Source organism: Ictidomys tridecemlineatus, chromosome 14, assembly GCF_052094955.1.
Source record: "Ictidomys tridecemlineatus isolate mIctTri1 chromosome 14, mIctTri1.hap1, whole genome shotgun sequence".
Taxonomy (NCBI): domain Eukaryota; kingdom Metazoa; phylum Chordata; class Mammalia; order Rodentia; family Sciuridae; genus Ictidomys; species Ictidomys tridecemlineatus.
In genome coordinates, this window is record NC_135490.1 from 8637116 (window position 1) to 8655678 (window position 18563).

Consider the following 18563-nt stretch of genomic DNA (forward strand, 5'->3'; position numbering starts at 1 on the left):
CTGGCACCCAGATGGTGAGGAGTTTTATGGGTGCTGCGGGGTGGAAAGTGTGAGGAAGCCCTCAGTAATTGGTACCCTAACTAGCTGCTCCCTTAATGAGCAGGGGAGTGAGTTCCGTTCTGGCCAGATTCATAGGATACTGCCCTCTGGGGAGAAGTCAGAGCCGGAAGTTTAGATCATTTTGCAGCTTTGGAAGTGAACATCCCCTCAGAAATCATCATGTCCCTGAGGATGGTTTGAGGAATCTGTGGGGCACTGGCAGCAAGATCCCCTCCCTCAGGAAAGGGACAAGAAGAGCATTCACTTTTTTTTCCCATATTTTTCATTGGTGCCTTATAGCTGTACATGGGCGAGATTCCCTTGTTACCTATTTGTGCATGCACACACTCTAACCACGCATTTGGGCCAGTATCCTGCCCCAGTATTTCCCCTTTCCCTCCTGCCTCCCACCTCTTGTTCCCTTTCCTCTACTACTGACCTCCTTTTGATTTTCATGAGAACCCCCCCCCCATCTTTCTTTTCCTTTTTTCTCTCCACATATGAAAGAAAAGGTAGGACCCTTGGCCTTCTGAGTTTGGCTTATTTCACTTCACATCATGGCTCAAGTTTTATCCATTATTTTCCTGCAAATGATACTATTTAATTTTTCTTTATGGATGAATAAAATCCCACGTGTGTATATCCCACATTTTCCTTTTTTTAATATTTATTTTTTAGTTGTAGTTGGACACAGGACCTTTATTTCATTTATTTACTGTTATGTGATGCTGAGGATCAAACCCAGGGCCTCCCACGTGCTAGGCCATGTGCCAGGTGAGCGCTCTACTGCTGAGCCCCAGCCCCAGCCCTATACCTCATTTTCTTTATCCGTTCATCCATTGATGGACAGTAGTTTGGCTACTGTGAATGGAAGCACACACTTCTGAATAGGAGTGAACATCCTTCTGAACCCAGTAGCCCAGTGTCTTCTGGCTGTGTGTGTGTGTGTGTGTGTCAGAGAGGAAGAAAGTCAGAGATGAGAGAGCGAGAGAGACAGAGGGAGGAGAGACCTAGACGTCATACCTATGAACCAACCCAGCAGCGGTGCTGGAACCACAGATGGGTGGGAGCTCCCCTCTAGTCCACCCTAGCCCAGGTCTTTGATAGTGGCCCCAGGGAGAGCCACCAGTGCTGAGAGGAGTGCTGAGTCACCTTGTTCTGTTGTCGAGAGGCAGCACCGAGCCCCAGGAATCACGATTCACACTTTACATCCCTGTTCTTTTCTCCCTCCCTCTTTCCTTTCTTTTCCTTTTGCTTTGATTTCTTCCTCATTTTGGATATTCCCCTTTCTCCCTTTTCCTTTCTTCTGCTTCCTCTTCCTACTTCTCACCTTGAGCTAATAATGCCGAGCCTTCATTTGTCCAGGACTTAGGTCCAGCCCCTCATTCTGCTGAACACCGTAGTGTGCCGTTTCATCAAAAGTCTTGTTTTCTTTTACATTTATTTTTACACAAGCCATCCTTGCTCACTGTAAAAAAAAAAAAAATTAGAAATCACAGTTAAGCAAAAACCAAAACACAGAATTTAGAATTTAAGTTACTCATCATCCTACCATTGACATTTGGTATATAGATTTCTGTCTAAGAGTCTTCAAGATCTAGGGGCATCTTTGGAAGTCAGGACTCGGATTCAGCCGTGTGACCTTGGTGAATCCCTCCCTCTGGTCTCAGTTTCCCAGGACCGCCTGGGCCACTTGGTGACCATGCCCATTTCAGTCTGAGAGACTAGATTTTCCTCTTCCGGAAGCCCCTGCCTGTTGCCCTTCATCCCCATTTGGAGAATTAGATCTGGATTCTGGGCCCACCCAGCCACCCCTCCTGTCCCCGTGGGCCTCATCCCTGGCTTCTCAGCTTTCACAGTTTCTGCCAAAGCCTTGGAAAATGCGATGCACGCTCTCCCTCCACCTGCACCAACAAACCCGAAGTGCTGCCCCCAGCACTTTCCCCGCATCCCCTTGTCCTCTGCCAGGCACAGGTGCGGGCGCCTGTCTGAAGAGTTCCGCCCTCCCTGGGCCTGACATGGGGCAGAACTGGGAGGCTCCCCTCCCTCTTGGCTTGCTCCTCAGGGCTGTTTTCTCTTGGAGCCTCCTGGTTTTCACGGCCCAGGGCTGCAGGGACCCTGGCCCAGGTGAGGTCCAGCTGGGCAACCATAGAAAGGCCCTTCTCAGGGCGGCTCTCGGCTTTCATATGGATGCCAGCTGGACTCCTGGGCCAGCTCGGTGCCTGGCAGGGCCTGAGGAGGGAGCGCTGCAAGTGTGGAAAACACTCTGTGTGGGAGCAAGAAAAGACAAGAGGGAGAGGAGAGTCCCAGTGCTCCCGCAGGCGGAGAGGAGAGGCCATCGAGCCCCTGTGGAAATGAGACCAAACAGCCTTTCACCCGAGAGGAGGCGCTGGCAGAGATACCAGGAGGAGCAGCCAGCTGGGCGGGCACCACGGAGGACACAGCCTCTCAGCCCGCCTGGCTCGCTGCCCCCTCACTGAGCCTAATCAGGTCAAGCCAGCAGCTCTGCGGCCAGACACAGTGGCATTGTTTGAAGCCACCGCTTTCCCGTCCTGTCCCCTCTCCCCACTGAAAACTGACTTCTGACAAAGGAGGCCCTGAGGGACAGGTCTGAGAGGACAAAGGCCCAAGGTTGAGGGAGGCATGGTCACTCCTCTGTGCCTCTCTCCTCCCTCCCACGGGTTATTTTTCTCCCCGGGACCTGAGGGAGGAGGAGGGAGGGAGAAAACAAGCTGGGCCTGGCAGAGCTGAGGCTGTTTTTGTTTACTTAAAGGCACTTTCCAAGCAAACTGCCCCTGAAAGGTCAGCTCCCATCCCTGTGCTGCTGGCCCTGGGCAGCTGGCTTGGGAGGTGTGGAGAGAAAGGAAGCTGTGGGTCACTTGGGTCCTATGACTTCACCAGAGCAGGAAGTGGCAGGCCAGGCAGGGGGAGGGGGCCTCCTGGGGATGGGGCGCTGCTCCCCAAAACTTAAATAGGGCTTGATGCCAGCAGCTGGACTGCCCCCAGAGCACCCAGCAGTGGTGAGAATGGAGCCCTGGGCCGGCCTTGAGTGAGCCTGAGCTCTGGGCAGCCACTGCCTTTGGCTCTCTCTCTTTGGCCCCAGTTTGCATGGGGCCACCAAACAGAAGAAATGTGACGTTTATTCCAGGCTTTCAGCAAACATTTACTGAGCCCACACCTCATGCCTGATAGAGTGCTAAGCCTGGGAGATAAGTAGCACAAGGTCCCCGTTGGCCCTGGGCTCTCCCAGATTTAGCACGGAACACCCCAGGTGTCAGGAAGCCCTGGAAACTACCCAACTCTGGGCCAACTTGGACAGCTGATCACCTTACCCCAGAGCCAAGCAGCTTCTGATCTAGAAACCACAGATATGTGATGCCTTGTATCTAGAAACCACAGATATGTGATGCCTTGTATCAGAGGATGGACAGGCAAGACCTAAGGAGGGATAAGATGCAGCTCTTGGAAGGGGAGCCTAGAAAGTATCACCTCAGTGACAACAATTATCAATTGTTGGAGGGCTTATGGGCGGGCGTGGATTTTAAAAAATCAGTTGTGTCAGCCAGCTTTCATCACTGTGACCAAAATACCTGACAAGAACTACTTAGAGGAGGAAAAGTTGGCTCATGGTTTCAGAGTTTCAGTTTATGATAGGCCAACTCCACTGCTCTGGGCCCAAGATGAGGCAGAGCATCATGGTGGAAGGACACAGTGGTGGCCATGACAGAGAGAGAGGGAGGAGCCAAGGGAACAGGATATAATCCTCAAGGGCATGCCCCTAGTCGCCCACCTCTTCCAGCCATGCCCTATCAAACCAAAATTACCACCCAGCACTGTCGTTCTTTCAAATCATACATCCATCAAATGGATTAATCCACTCATCAGGTTACAGCTCTTCTAATCATGAACTTTTGGGGACACTCCATATACAAACCATAACAACTATATTGAGGCATGATTTCTATATAATGCAATGTTCATCTTTCAGTGTACAATTTGATAAATTTTGATATATATATATATATATACCCATGCAACTGACACACCATTCAAAATATCTTCATCACTACAGAAACTTCCCTAGTTCTTTTTTAGTAGTCTATCCCATCCTAACTTTCCCAACCCAGGTAACCACTTATCTGGTTTCTAAAACTATAGATTCATTTTACCTTTTTGAGAACTTCATCTTATGGACTCATACAGTCTGTACTCTTGAGTCTGACTTCCTTTGATCAACATGTTTTTGAGGTTTAGCTCACCCAGGTGTGTCAATAATTTCTTCCTTTAAAAAAAACCCTGAGAATATGGATTTTCCACAATTTGTTTACCCATTCACCATTGATTTTGTTTCCAGATTTTTGTTCTTATGAATAATATTGTTATGAATATTAAATATAAATCTTGGAGTAGGTATATTTTCATTTCTCTTACGTCAATACCTATATGCAGATTTGCTGGATCAGAAGTTAAGAATATATTCAAATTTATAGGAAATTGCCTAAATTTTCCAAATTGGTTGTACCATCTTACAGTCTCACCCTCAATGCATGAGAGTTCCAGTTTCTCCACATCCTCACCAACATTTGATATTGTCAGTTTAAAAAATTTTAGCCACTCTAGAAATAGCTCAGGGTACTTTAATTTTCATTTCTTTGATGATTAATGAAGTTGAACAGTTTTTCATGAGTTTACATATCATTCATATACTTTCTTTTTCTGCAAAATATCTCTTTAGATCTTTTACTGATTTCTAAATTGAATTGAACTACATGTCTTTTTTTTATTTAGTTAACATTCCTTTATAGATCCTAAATGCAAGTCTGAGATATATAAATTGTTTTTATCCCAGTCTGTGATTTTTAAAAAAATTTTCTTAAAGGAATATTTTGAAAAAAGAGGGTTTTAATTTTGGTAAACCCCAATTTATTGAGATTTTTATTTTATGGTTTGTAACTTTCATATAACAAGAAATCGTTACCTACTATGAAATCATAAAAATGATTTTTTATGTTTCCTTTTAGAACTTTTATAGATTCAGTTCTTATATTTAGGTCTGTGATCCATAGCAGATAAAATCTTACATATGGCATGTAGTAATATCAAGGTTTATTTTTTCACATAGAAAAATAATCACTTGTTGAAAAGATTTTTCTTTCCTTATTGAAATTCTTGATACCTTGGAGGAAAATCAACTGACAGTTTATATGTGTAGATCAATTTCTGGGTTCTCTGTTTGGTTCAATTGATGTATTTTTCTGTCTTTACATCACTATCTTTCTTTAACTGAACTTTTCTTCAAAATTCTGTTGGTTTTCTGAGGTCCTTCAGTTTTCAGAATCAGGTTTGTCCATTTCTATGAAAAAAAATTAGCCTGCTGGTATTTCAATTGCGAATGTGTAAACTCTATAGATGCATATAGGGAGAATAGATGTGTCAAAAATATTGTCTTCTTATGTATGAACATGATATATACATCCATTTATTAAGATTTTAAAAATTTCTCTTAACAATGTTTATTTAGTTTGTAATATAAAAATCATACATATCCTTCATAAAATTAATTTCTGAATGTTTTATGTTTTCTAGATGGTCATTTAAATTTTCAATTTGTTCTTTTATTATGTAGAAAGCAAAGAATTTTTGTATATTATCCTATATTGTGATGTCAGTAAATTCACTTATTGATAATGATTTTCTGGGAGACTCTTTTTGATTTTCTATATAAATATCTATGTTATCTGTGAATAAAGATAGCTTTATGGGCTGGGGATATAGTTCAGTTGGTAGAGTGCTTAACTTGCATGCGCAAGGCCCTGGTTTCAATCCCCAGCACCACACACACACACACACACACACACACACACACACACACATACACACACACGATAGCTTTATATCTTCTTCTCCAATATTTATTTATTTATTTATTTTACTGGGAAGAACTTCCAGTAAAATATTAAATACGATGGTGAGCGATGACAGCATTTCTTCATTTTTTATTTTGGAGGAAAAAACATTTAATCTTTCACCTTTAAATATGTGATTAGGTGTAGATTGTTGCACTTGTAAAATTGTAAAATTGTAAATTGTAAAAGCCTCCTTATGTTTATAATTTGTTGAGGGTTACTTTTTTTGAGAGTTATTTTTTAAAGATATGAAAGGCTATTGAATTCTGTCAAGTGATTTTCTATTGAAATGCTTATAGAAATTTCCTCCATTATTCTATTAGTGTGGTGAATTACATTGATTGGTTTTTGAATGTTAAACCTATATAACTTCTTTGACCCAGATGTTGTGATAGTAGTATGATACCAAATTAACAGTGCTCACCTAGTATGTGTGAGGCACTGGGTTCAATTCTTCATTTTGGAGATTTTCTTTTCTTTTCTTTTTTAATATATACCGGGAGATTGAACCCAGGGACATTGAACCACAACCCCAGTCCTTTTTATAATTAAAAAAATTTTTTTTTAATATTTATTATTTTGTTTTAGTTTTTGAGGGACACAACATCTTTGTATGTGGTGCTGAGGATCGAACTCGGGCCGCACGCATGCCAGGCAAGCGTGCTACCGCTTGAGCCACATCCCCAGCCCTGGATATTTTCCATATATGTTTTTCTATATACTTTTATGGAATTATAAGTTAATTCCATTGTAATTACAAAACTTATAAGATTCCAAACTATTGACTTTAGCGACAATTTAATGAACCAAGATGTGTTCTATCTTGATGAATATCAATATTTGCAACAAATATTTGTTAGGCTGTTTTTGGTGTATTGTTCTATAATTATAATTAATTATCATAATCAATTAATTAGTATATATTAGTTCAATATAATTTTTGTATCAACTAGTTCAAGTTCGTCCAGATCTTCTATGTACTTACTGGTCTTATTCATTTATGTGTTCTGTCAACTACCGAGAGACAGGTAAAAATACCCAACTATGACTTTGGAGTTATCTATTTATTTGGTTTCATCATTTTTGCTTCATGAATTATGAAGCTCTGTTACTAAGTTTATTCTTGGGTAACATTGTTATGTCTTTTGGTGGTTTGCCTTTTTTCATAGTTTTGACACCCTCCCCCCTTTATCTCTTTAAAAGCTTCTTGACTTGAAATCTATTTTATCTGTTAGTAATATAGTCATGCCAGCTTTCTTAGGCGTACTATTTGCATGGTATCTTTATATTTGAAGTGCACTTACTATACATAGTATAGAGCATTTAAATATATATATATATATATATATATATATATAGTCTGATAATCTATGGATTTTAGAGAGTTTAGTACTTCACCATTTAATACAACTATTGATATAGTAGGGCTTAAGTCTACCATCTTGTATTTATTTTCCATTGTTCCTTCTCTTTTCTATTTTCTTCTATTGTTCCTTTTCTGCCTTTTCATGGGTTAATTGTGTAGTTTTAAATATTTGTGTAGTTTTAAATATTTCCCTTTACTTTTTTTTCTATTGCTCTCTTAGCTATACAAGTTATTATTGTATTTTAGGGCTTGCTTTAGAGTCTGTATTTGTACCTTATAGAAGTCTATTTAGGGGCTGGGAATATAGCTCAGGTGGTAGAGTGTTTGTCTTGAAAGCACAAGGCCGTGGGTTCAATCCCTAGCACCACACACACACACAAAAAGTCTATTTAGAATAAGCTTTGAACCCCAACTTCTCACTTTCTCCTTCCCACTTCACATATCCCACTCGATGGTGGAATAACCTTAGAACAGCATAATTTCAGTTATAGACTTTCCCTTGCACATGGTAGTCTTGTTGTCTTATTGTTTGTATACATTATATCTCCCACTACAATCTTATTATCTTGCCTTAAGTAGTCAGCTGTCTTTTAAGAAAATGCAAAAAAAGAAAAAAAAAAGAACCCATACATTTTATTTATTTATTTGGTGGGGGTTGAACCTAGAACCTCATGTATGCACTCTATCTACCTCTTAACTACATTCCCAGTCCTAAAGTCTATGCATTTTAATATTTACTTATCACTTCTGATGCTCTCCATTCCTGTACATCTAAGTTTTTGACATTTTTTTGTAAACATGAAGAATAACCTTTACAATTTTTATAGTGCAGAGTGCTGGCTAGAAATTTTATGAGTTTTCATTTTTCTGGAAATGTCTTTGTTTCTCCCTCACTTTTGAGGGAGGTTTTCACTGGATATAAAATTTTATGTTGAGGGCTGTGGTTGTGGCTCAGTGTAGAGTGCTCACCCAGTATGTGTGAGGCACTGGGTTCAATTCTCGGCACCACATAAAAATAAATAAGTAAAATAAAGGTCCATCAATAACTAAAATACATATATAATTAAAAAAAATTCTATGTTGACAGCATTTTTCTTCTAAAGTTTCACATATCCCATTCCATTGTTTCTGGTCTCCACTGGTTCTGATAAAAGCCAGTGGTTTTTAATATCATTGTTCTTCTGTATGTTATATGTCTTTTATTTTCTGGTTACTTAAAATATTTTCTTTTGAACAGCTTAAGTAGTAAGTGAATAGGTCTGATTTTTCTTTCTGTTTATCCTCAAGTTTTTTTTTTTTCCTGAGTGTTCAATTTCACATATATAAGGGCATTTGATATTCTCCCATATGTCTCTGAAATTCTGCTTATCTTGATGCTCTATTTTTTAAATTCTTTGATTTGGCTAATTTCTATTAATTTGTTTTTAATCTTACTAAATTTTTCTTTTTCCATTTCCAGTGTGCTGTTAAATTCATCCAGTGAAAATAGTGAATAACCAATTATTGTAAATTTGAGTTTTAGAATTCTTTTTTTTTTTTAATAATTTTTTAGTTGTGGTTGGACATAATGCCTTTATTTTATTTATTTATTTTTACGTGGTGCTGAGGTTTGAACCCAGGGCCTCTCATGTGCTAGGTGAGCCACAACCCCACCCCGAGTTTTAGAATTCTTATATAGAGTTTTTATAACTTGTTTCTCTATTGAGATTTCCTATTTGTCACGCATCATCAACAAATTTTTCCTTTAGTTCTTTGAGAGTATTTATTATCATAGTTTTAGTCTGCTAACAGTTGGATCACATCTGGATTTGTTTTTAATGCTTTTTTTTTTAACTTCTTGACAATAGATCACATTTTTCTGAGTTTTTTTCATGTTTAGTAATCTTTGATTCTCTATTGGACATAACCAATAATATATTTTAGAAACGATGAGATCTTTTCTTTTTCCCTGAAGAATGTTAATTTTTGTTCTAGAGTGGTGTTCAATAACTAACTGATCCTCTAGAATTTATCTTGGCTTTATTTTATGCCATGGAAAGTCTGTGAAAAGGTCAGGGAATTTTCCATGTCCTCTAACTTCATGGCACTCAACCTACAAACTTTAATTCTAACTCTTAGATTTTTCTTTCTTTATTTTTTTCTTTTTTTTTTTTTTTTTTCAGAGCTGGGTTTGTTTGTTTAGGGTAGATGATAGTCCTTACTCTAGGGTGCAGTTTTTGGTTTCCCTGATATTCCAGCCTGATGCCTACAATCCTAACAAGGTGTTAATGACATTTTCTCCATTCTGCTTGGTTTGGATTTCAAATATCCCCAGGACATCTTGATATATGCTGCTCATTTCTCAACCCTTATCAACCTCTCTCTCTCTCTCTTCTCTCTCTCTCTCTCTCTCTCTCTCTCTCTCTCTCTCTCTCTCTCTCTCTCTCTCTCTCTCTCTCGTCTTTCCCTGTGTATGTGCAGCTCAGCTCCTGTCTAAAGCCTAAGGATGACCCAAACACAACTCTTGGGTCCCTACCATACATATCAAATCTGATTCCTCAGCTAAAAACAATCAAAACAAACACCAAAATAAAAAAACAAACAAACAAACAAAGAAAAAAAACTGCTTGATTTTGAGTGGACTTTAACCTTCTGCCCCACAATTCTAGAATTGTCTCTAGAGTGATCCTGAGGGTGCACCTATGAAAATTCTTTCTCTGGGACTTTACTCTTGCCCTGCCTGTTGCCCATTTTCTGAAAAGAGTTGGGTCATACGTTTTGATCAGTTCTATGATTTCTTATGATAAGAAGGCTGGGCCGGTCCTACTAAGGAGGTTAGTACTTGAAGTGAGAGTCACCTATTGGATTTTAAGTAATGATTTTGGATTTCAAAAATCACTTCAGTCTGTCATATGGTAAAACATTAGGGAGGCAATTTAGGAGGCCTTAAGCTATTCTGGGATGTGAATGGGTTTCCTTACTGTACTATACTCCATTGTTTATCTGTACATTCTCCCCATTTTTTCTTTTTGCCAAATATATTCCTACCTCTGGTGATTTGTCCTTCTAGAATCTGAGATGACATGGATGTGCTTAACTCCTTCAGCTCAGGGTTAGCTCCCAGTAGGCCATACAGGGCCACAAACCTCTCTCTTTATGGTCTACTCCTATTCATCCTCCACATCCTCTGTTATCCTGGATGGGACAAGTTCACAAATTGGGTTGTAAATAACTTGTACTTACCAAACCGTCATGGAGTGAGTTTCTTGTCAATCAGAGTTCTGATTGCTTACCGTGCCCGTAAACTCCCCTGCCTTCCGCTTTGACTTCTCAGCTATCCATTTCCTCAACTACCTACTCATTCCTCTCTTTTTCTGTACTTGCTTTTCCTCTTTTTAATTTCTTTCCCTTTTCTAAAAATAAAAATAAAAATTCTTATTTCTTGGTGTTAGAGTAGGTTGACAGACGCAGCAGAGGGATGAGGGAGAGAGAACAGGCCTTGCTCCACTTTCAATGACAAAAGATGACTCCACTCCGGTGATGCGAAACCCCACCCGTAAACTGTCTTCTTCAAGGTCAGATGCTATCTTCTTCAAACTAAAAAGAGTGTGTGTGGGGGGTAACCAGCCTAAGGACTTTCTAACTTTGACACATATGCCTGAGCACTGAGGCACTCAGCCATGGCAGGAAACCATGGTGACCACCACAAATAAATAATTCACAGAACACACAATGCCACTTCCTCCCTGAGGACAGTCCAATCCGTGTTCTCCAAGGAGCGTACTGTTATGGTTTGGATATGAGGTGTCCCCACAAATCTCCTGTATTAATGCAGATATAGTCAGAGGTAACACAGCTAGGTTACCATAGCCATTAGGCTATGATAGCTGTAACCATATCAGTCCATCCTGGTTTGAGTCACTGGGTTGTGACTATTGGCTGGAGCAGGTGGTCGCTGCAGGTGTGTCCTGGAAGGGTGCATCGTTCCTGTGCCTCCAACTTCCTTGTTGCCATAAACTGAGCCTTTCCTCTGCCAGGCCCCTCTGCCATGACGTTCTCTCTCACCTTGGGCCAGAGCAATGGAGTTGGCTGTCTGTGGACTGAGATCTCTGAAACCGTCAGCCCCCAATACACTTCCCCTCCTCTAAGTTGTTCTTGTAGGACATTTTGGTCCCAGAAATGCAAAGCTAATGAAAACCTGTACTTTCTCTAGTCAGCAGTGAGGGTCTGAGCAGGGAAAGGACCCTGAAGGGCGAATGAAGACCAGAGGGCGTTTTTGGACAGGCAAGCACCTGGAGGGTGGGGCTCTGGTACATCAAAACCTCCCCCAGCCATAATTAATTATATTCCATTAAGAAAAAAGATTGCTTCAAGATCATGTCACACCCTACCAGGTGGCCTGGACCCTCCCTTATCACTAAAATTATGCCATGTGGAGACTAGGCCACATACTTTTACTAGCACTTGCAGGAACACCTTCTGTGAGCTATCTATTTATGAATTGCTGCACAGAGAGGCACAGAATCACATTCATGTGTCCCAATGCTCCCAGGTGGCGTTTCCTCAGTTCTTCTGGAAAGAAAGATTTCATTCAGAGATGTGGACAGTAGAAGCATAAATCACTCTCTGTGACCAGGACATGCCAGAACCTGACAAAAATTTGCCGAGGGCTATACAAAGGGTAATAAGCAGATTAAGGGGGTATAAGAAATTGAAGCAAGAACTATGGGATCCAGAAATTCTTTAAAACCTCTGACTTGGTAAAGGCCATTGTCCTGCTTTCTGAGAGGTCTCACTCGGTCCCTTGAGAGTGTCCCCTTTTCCTGTCCCTTTGAGTAAACTTCGATATTCTTTTACTAAATTTCATGTCTTGCCTGGAATCCTCTAAGCAAGAACTCAAGAATCTGGTGCAGGGTCTTCCACAGCTTCCTGGCTCGGGCTCTGTTGCTGGGTCTCTTCTGCCACACTTTCGTTTCATGAAATCAGCCCTTCCTGCATTTTCTATCCATGTCTCTTAACTGAAATCTTTCTTTCCAGAAAAACCGATGAAACTCCACCTGGGAACATTGGGTCTCATGGATGTGTTTCTGTGCATCTCTGTGTAGCCAATTCGTATATAATGGCTCACTGCAGGTGTTCTTGCATGTGCCAGTTGAGAGTATGTGGCCTACTCTTCATGGAATGAAGTTGGCAGAGTGAGGTTGGAGAATGTGCAGGGGGAGATAACACCATTTACTCAGCACCACCTCTGAGATAGGCTTGGATATACCCTTTACATAACAAATCTCAATTCATCCTCATTGCTACCCTATGAAATAAGCATTCTTACATTCATCTTTCAGAAAGAGTGCTGAAGCTCAATGAGGTGAAGGGAACTTGCCCAGGACCATACTGCTGGTAACCAAAGGAGCAAGGATTCAAACCAATGTCTCTGTGCTCCTAATGTGGACTCTTTGCAGCGGGTGATCAAAGGGTATGTAGTTCCCAGACCCATGAAGTTGGAACCAAGGACAGAAGAGGCAAAGTTATGGTCCAGCATGGCCTTATTGGAACTGGGAGGATCTTAGGGGTCCTTTATTGTAGCCTCTTACCTGAAAGAGTACTCTTTGATCCTCTCAGAGTGATCTGGGGGGATTTGTGATCAGACACGGGAGAATGAGAAGGATGGGGAGCTCAGTGGGGGGGAGAGTCAGAGATGTAAATAATCGAAAGTACAGAAACGGAATCATAGGACTCACAAGGAAATGGGTCCACGGTCAGGGACTGAGGATGAGGTCAGAGGAAGAACAGAAACCTCAGGTTATGTGCCCTGTAATTTACAGGAATGCCCTGGGGGCAGGATTAGTGCAGCAGACCCAAGCGCCTTCCCAGAAGCAGCTCACTTGTGGAGAGGGCAATGCAGTCAGAGAACCAGCCTCCCAGGTCTCAGAGGGGGGCTGCCCTCGTGAGCCAGAACCAGCATGAAAGAAGGGGTCAGGTGGGAAGGTCAGCAGGCTGTGACAGGGCACTGAAATGGAGCATGATGTCATGAAGCGTAAGAAGGGAAGGAGGCAGAGAGTCTGGAGGGATGATCCCTAACTCTCCCCACCTGGAGTAAATGCAAATACTGCTTCCTGTTTTGGAAAAGCAGCCTGCTTTCCTGACTTTTTTTTTTTTAATCTTAAAATAAAAACCATTACTTCACACATTGACATCATCCAAAGGGGCAAAAGAGCATACAGGGAAAAGTCATCCTCCCTCCTACGTCTGCTCCCCTGGCCCCGTTTCCAGAAGCTTCTGATCCCAGGTTCCAAGGAGCCTTCCACAGGGAGTCTAAGCATTCAGAAGCTTCTATGTATATAGTCATACTTTTCACACAAATGATAGCCTTGTAAGGCCCTTTTGTACCCTGCTTTCTTTTAAAAATTAAATATATATGTTTATTTACTTTCATAGAAATGATTCCTTACCAGTAACAGAGAGAGCTGCCTTATTACTTTCCAACAATCACATAATTTTCCATTGTATAGGTGTGTCATAATTTGGGCTAGTCTCCTACCAATGGATATTCAAGTTAATTTACAATCTTTTTCTATTAGTTGCTATTGCAATAAACAACCTTAAACATACATAATTTCCTGTGTGTGATAGAGACAGAAAGAGAATGAGATAACCAGCATGGAGCTACAGGGTTGAAAGGCATGAGCATTTTTAAATATGAAGACCATTTCTCTCTCATCTTTAATTGCTTCAGGCTGCTCATGTGTAGACTGTGGAGCTGGCCTGTGACCGGTGACTGATGGGAAGAGACAGCATTTGCTGTTCGTCTCAGCTCTTCCTATAATGCTGTGATATACAGAGGTCAATCTTAGAAAGTTCTAGAAGGAATTGCCATTTGGATGAGTCTCTTAGATACTCTAATGCTAGGAAATTCAATGTCTTTCTGGATAAAAGTACAGATATTTGGTTTCTAGAAGTATATGCTGCTTGTGATAAATATCAAAGCCAGGTTTCTGATCCAAATTGGCCTTGGGCATGGGCCCAGGATTCTCTGCGGAGTCTGCCAGCTCTCATCTCACCAGCTTCTGTGAGGCCCTGGAACCCCGAGATGATCAGGCTGACCAACCCGCAAACACAGGACTCCCCAGATTCACTTGTGATGAGGCGTCCTCTCAGCACCTACCATCTCCTGTCCAGACACAGGACCTTTGTTTCCAAAGACAGGGCCCTGGGAATCCAGTTCTCTCACATGGATCCCGTCTGTAGTGTGGGAAGATTATGAGGGACAAATGTGCCAGAACTCAGTGCATCACATCAGCATTACGCTGAGTCACTGGCTTAGCATGGAAGGGTCACAGAATAATCAGGCTTTTGATCAGCAGCTCCTGTTTCACTTCCTTGTTCCTCAGGGGCTTCCACCCCCAGCCTGGCACAGTGCCCTCTTCCTCTTAGCATGCCAGGTTCTGAGAACTAGAGCAGTTGCCACGGTGCCCTCTCCAAATCCACTCTTTGACTAGAACTCGTGGACTACAGACCCACGGGGTGGCTTCATTTCCCCTGGACACTTTCAGAACTGATACCCAGTCTCTTCTCCCAGGACGCTTTTGGACCTGTCTGGACATGCACCTTTAAGATTGCTTCTGAGTTATAGGCTTCTGGTCACGTTTTAATTTTTTTATTTTTTCTGATTATTTTCCATGGAATTCCATCGTCTAAGGGGGTGGCTTGGGTCTGCTATAGAAAACCTCTTTAAACAAAAAGGTCCTCACCCCTTCTTTTTAAAGAGAAAAAAAAAGAAAAACCTGGGAAGTATATAGTTGGAGAAATTTTTAAAATTTGTACACTTAAAAAATAATTATAAACTGGGCCTGGTGTCACATGCCTGTAATTCCAGAGACTCAGGAGGCTGAGGCAGGAGGATTGCAAGTTCAAAGCAAGCCTCAGCAATTTAGTGAGACTCCGTCTCGAAATAAAAAAACAAGGGCTGGGGAAGTAGCTCAGTGGTAGAGCACCCTTGGGTTCAATCCCCAGGACTTTAAATAACAATTGTCGTCCACGTCGTCATCATCATCATCATCATCAAGCAGCCACTGCCTGTGTGACTTTTACCCAGGTCAAGACGTAGAAGATGGCAGGTCCCTAGCAGCCTTGTTTAGCCTCCCCATCTACGTTGTATGTTGAATTTGAAGGTAAGATTTGCCTTCCTAGGGAAGTCTGAAAAACTCCGAGTTAAGCATATTCTTACCTGAATTCCCCTCTAGCTGTCTCCACCGCATCTAACCATGTAGATTCCTATCTTCTCTCCAGGTCTCTGAAGTTATTATGGAACTTGGCTCTCCCTGGACTTCTGGCCTCTGTCCCTAACACACAATGAGTCAGGAAGAAGGATGAGTTAACATGTGCACACACACACACACACACACACACACACACACACCCACACCCGCAGACGAGGGAGAGATGATGTTTTTTGAAAGCTGACCGTCAGTCATGACGACCACACATTCCCTCCTGTGGATGATGTAAGAATGGAGCACACATGTCACACAGGCTGCGTTTACAGCTACCAAGACCCTTATGAAATCCAGCTCTATCATTTTTGTTAGAAAACCTGAAACATGGGAGGTATTTAATGTGGACTTTTGAGTAAATGAAAGCTTCTTGGACTCACACCTGTCATCCCACCCCCTCCTCCTGGACCCTAGAGAAGCCGACCAGATTCCTAGTTTTCCTATGCTTCTCCTTGCTGTCTAAGGTGAGATCCTCTGGCCCGCTTGGCCTGTCTGGACAGGGTGGTCTGACAGCTCCTCCTTTGCCTCTGGGTTGCTGTCCCATTCAGGGTCCAGTCGGGAGCAGAAATCACACCAGCTATTCAAATGAGAGAATTTAATGCAAAGGATTGTCGGCAGGCACAAGATTGTCCCGCTGGGGAAGAGGCAAGGAGAGAAGCAAACCTGCTGTCACGGAGGTAGTAACTGCAGGAAGCAGCCACTACCCCCAGAGCCGTAGGTACAAGGCAAGAGACCCATATACTCCAACTCAGAGCTCGGAGGGTGGGCCATGGAGCTGAAGTTCAGATGCCCGAGGAGGAGGAGGCGCAGCAGCTGCTGGTGTGTGATCTTAGAGAAGGGGCCCCCAGCCCCAGTCCGTACTGAAGTCTCCAACATGGGAGGGTGCAAGAACCTGACCCTGTACTGAGAGACTTTAAGTGGGATTCAGTTGCTACACAGGAAGGAATTGCTGCTGCAGTGAGGGGCATCTGGAATGCTCCCAGGAGCCCCAGCCCACAGCAAGCAGATGCGGGGAGCTTTCTCCTCTGGGAATGCAGTCTCCTGGGGGTGAGAGGAATCCCGGCCCTGCCTCATAGAGCAGGCCTGGAGCAGAGGACAGAATACGGGGCTGATGACTGCACAGATGCTCAGAAGGGTGACCCTGGACGGGCTCCCCTGCGACCACTCGTCCAGGGCCACATGGACTCAGCACCATCTGAAAGGCAGAGATCAACATATGTAGGCCAGTGCCCGCCCTCAGGGACTCCAGCCTGGTGGCAGAGCACACGCACATGCAGACGACTGTGCTGCCCTCGGTAAGTGTGAAACAGTGGCCTCCCCGGCCCATGGCTCATGCATCTGAAGGCTGGGAAGTCCGTGGAAGTCCGTGGAAGTCCGTGGAAGGCCGTGGGAGGCCGTGAACAATCAGAACCTGCCACGCCTGCTTGAGGGAGACCAGGAAGGCCACACTTCTTTTTTCTTTTTGGTGGACTGGGGATGGAACTCGGGGCCTCGTACATAGGAGGCAAGCACTCAACTGAGCGAGATTCTCCAGCCCAGGAAGGTGACATTTCTGAGGGAGCAAGTGATAGGCCAAAGGGCAGAGAAGGCAGCTGGGTCCATGAGCCTCGTGAAACAGTTTGGTTTGTGTGTAAGAGTGAGGGAAACCATCAGAAGGGTTTTAGCACAGAAAAGCAGGGATGGGATTTAAGCGACAAACAAACAAAAGATTCTGGCTGCCGGATGGAGAACAGGAGCAAGAGGCACCCGAAAGACCAGAGGGTGCTGGGAAGTGGGCTCACACGTCATTTGAACTCAGTCTTTCCCAGCCCTGTGGGGAACTGTCATTACCCCACGTTCCAGACGAGGAAAGCCGTCCGGCCGGTCAGGGCTGAGATTCAGATCTGGACGCCAGCCATGGATGTGCCTTCTCTGTGCCCTTTCCAGCTCTGCCTTGCTCTGCTTCTAGGTTGCAGCAGAGAAGGGGGCAGAGGAAGGCTCCTCTGAGTCACGGTGGAGGCGGTGGGTTGAGAGAGCAGGGAGAAGAGTCCCTTGCGAGTAGGTTCGTAGAGACACGGAGGCCAAGTGGGTTCAGTTCCCAGAGAAAGGCAGAAGGTCAAGGGTCAAATGTTTTCTGTCAGAGAGAGGAAAAAGATTTAAAAATGGGATCTTATAAAAATAGAAGGGAGACTAATAAAATAGAGAAGGGGATAGACAGGGAGAAGAGGAGGGCATGGGGAAGTCCTGGGAAATGGAATTTGACAAATACTACGTCCATGCGCAGATATACCGCCATGGACAAAGCTCTTATATGTAATTACAATGCACCAGTTAAAAAGACTCCTAAAGTGCAAGAAATAGAATCAAGAATAAGTGGGATGGACGCCAACCAAAAAGCTTCTTCTCAGCCAAAGAAACTATCAATGAGGTGAAGAGAGAAAGCCTACATCTTGGGAGCAAATTTTTGCCACACACACATCAGATAGAGCACTAATCTCCAGGACATATAAAGAACTTAAAAAACTTAACACTAAAAAACCAAATAACCCAATCAATAAATGGGCTCAGGAGCTGAATAGACACTTCTCAGAAGAAGATATACATTCGATCAACAAATATATGAAAAAATGTTCAATGTCTCTAGTAATTAGAGAAATGCAAATCAAAACTAAGGTTTCATTTCATGCCATCAGAATACAAACAACAATAAGTATTGGTGAAGATGTCGGGGGGGGGGGGGAAGGCACATTCACACATGGCTGGTGGGACTGCGAATTCGTGTAACCAATCTGGAAAGCAGTATGGAGATTCCTTATAAAACTTGGAATGGAACCACCATTTGACCCAGCTATCTCACTCCTTGGTCTATATACCCAAAGGACTTAAAATCAACATACTATAGTGATGCAGCCAAATCAATGTTTATATAGCAGCTTAATTCCTAATAGCTAAACTGTGGAAGCAACCTAGATGTCCTTCCGTAGATGAATGGATAAAGAAACTGTGGTATATATATATACCTTG

General features: G+C 42.8%; 1 long non-coding RNA gene across 1 annotated transcript; it reads right to left on the bottom strand.

Moving 5' to 3' along the window:
* Positions 1–857: 857 nt before the first annotated feature.
* On the bottom strand, positions 858–18483 carry LOC144370273 (uncharacterized). Its single transcript, XR_013430187.1, has 3 exons — positions 16832–18483; positions 15515–16755; positions 858–1507 (listed from the first exon to the last, which is right to left on the bottom strand). It is a non-coding gene; the product is annotated as an uncharacterized LOC144370273 (long non-coding RNA).
* Positions 18484–18563: the final 80 nt, after the last annotated feature.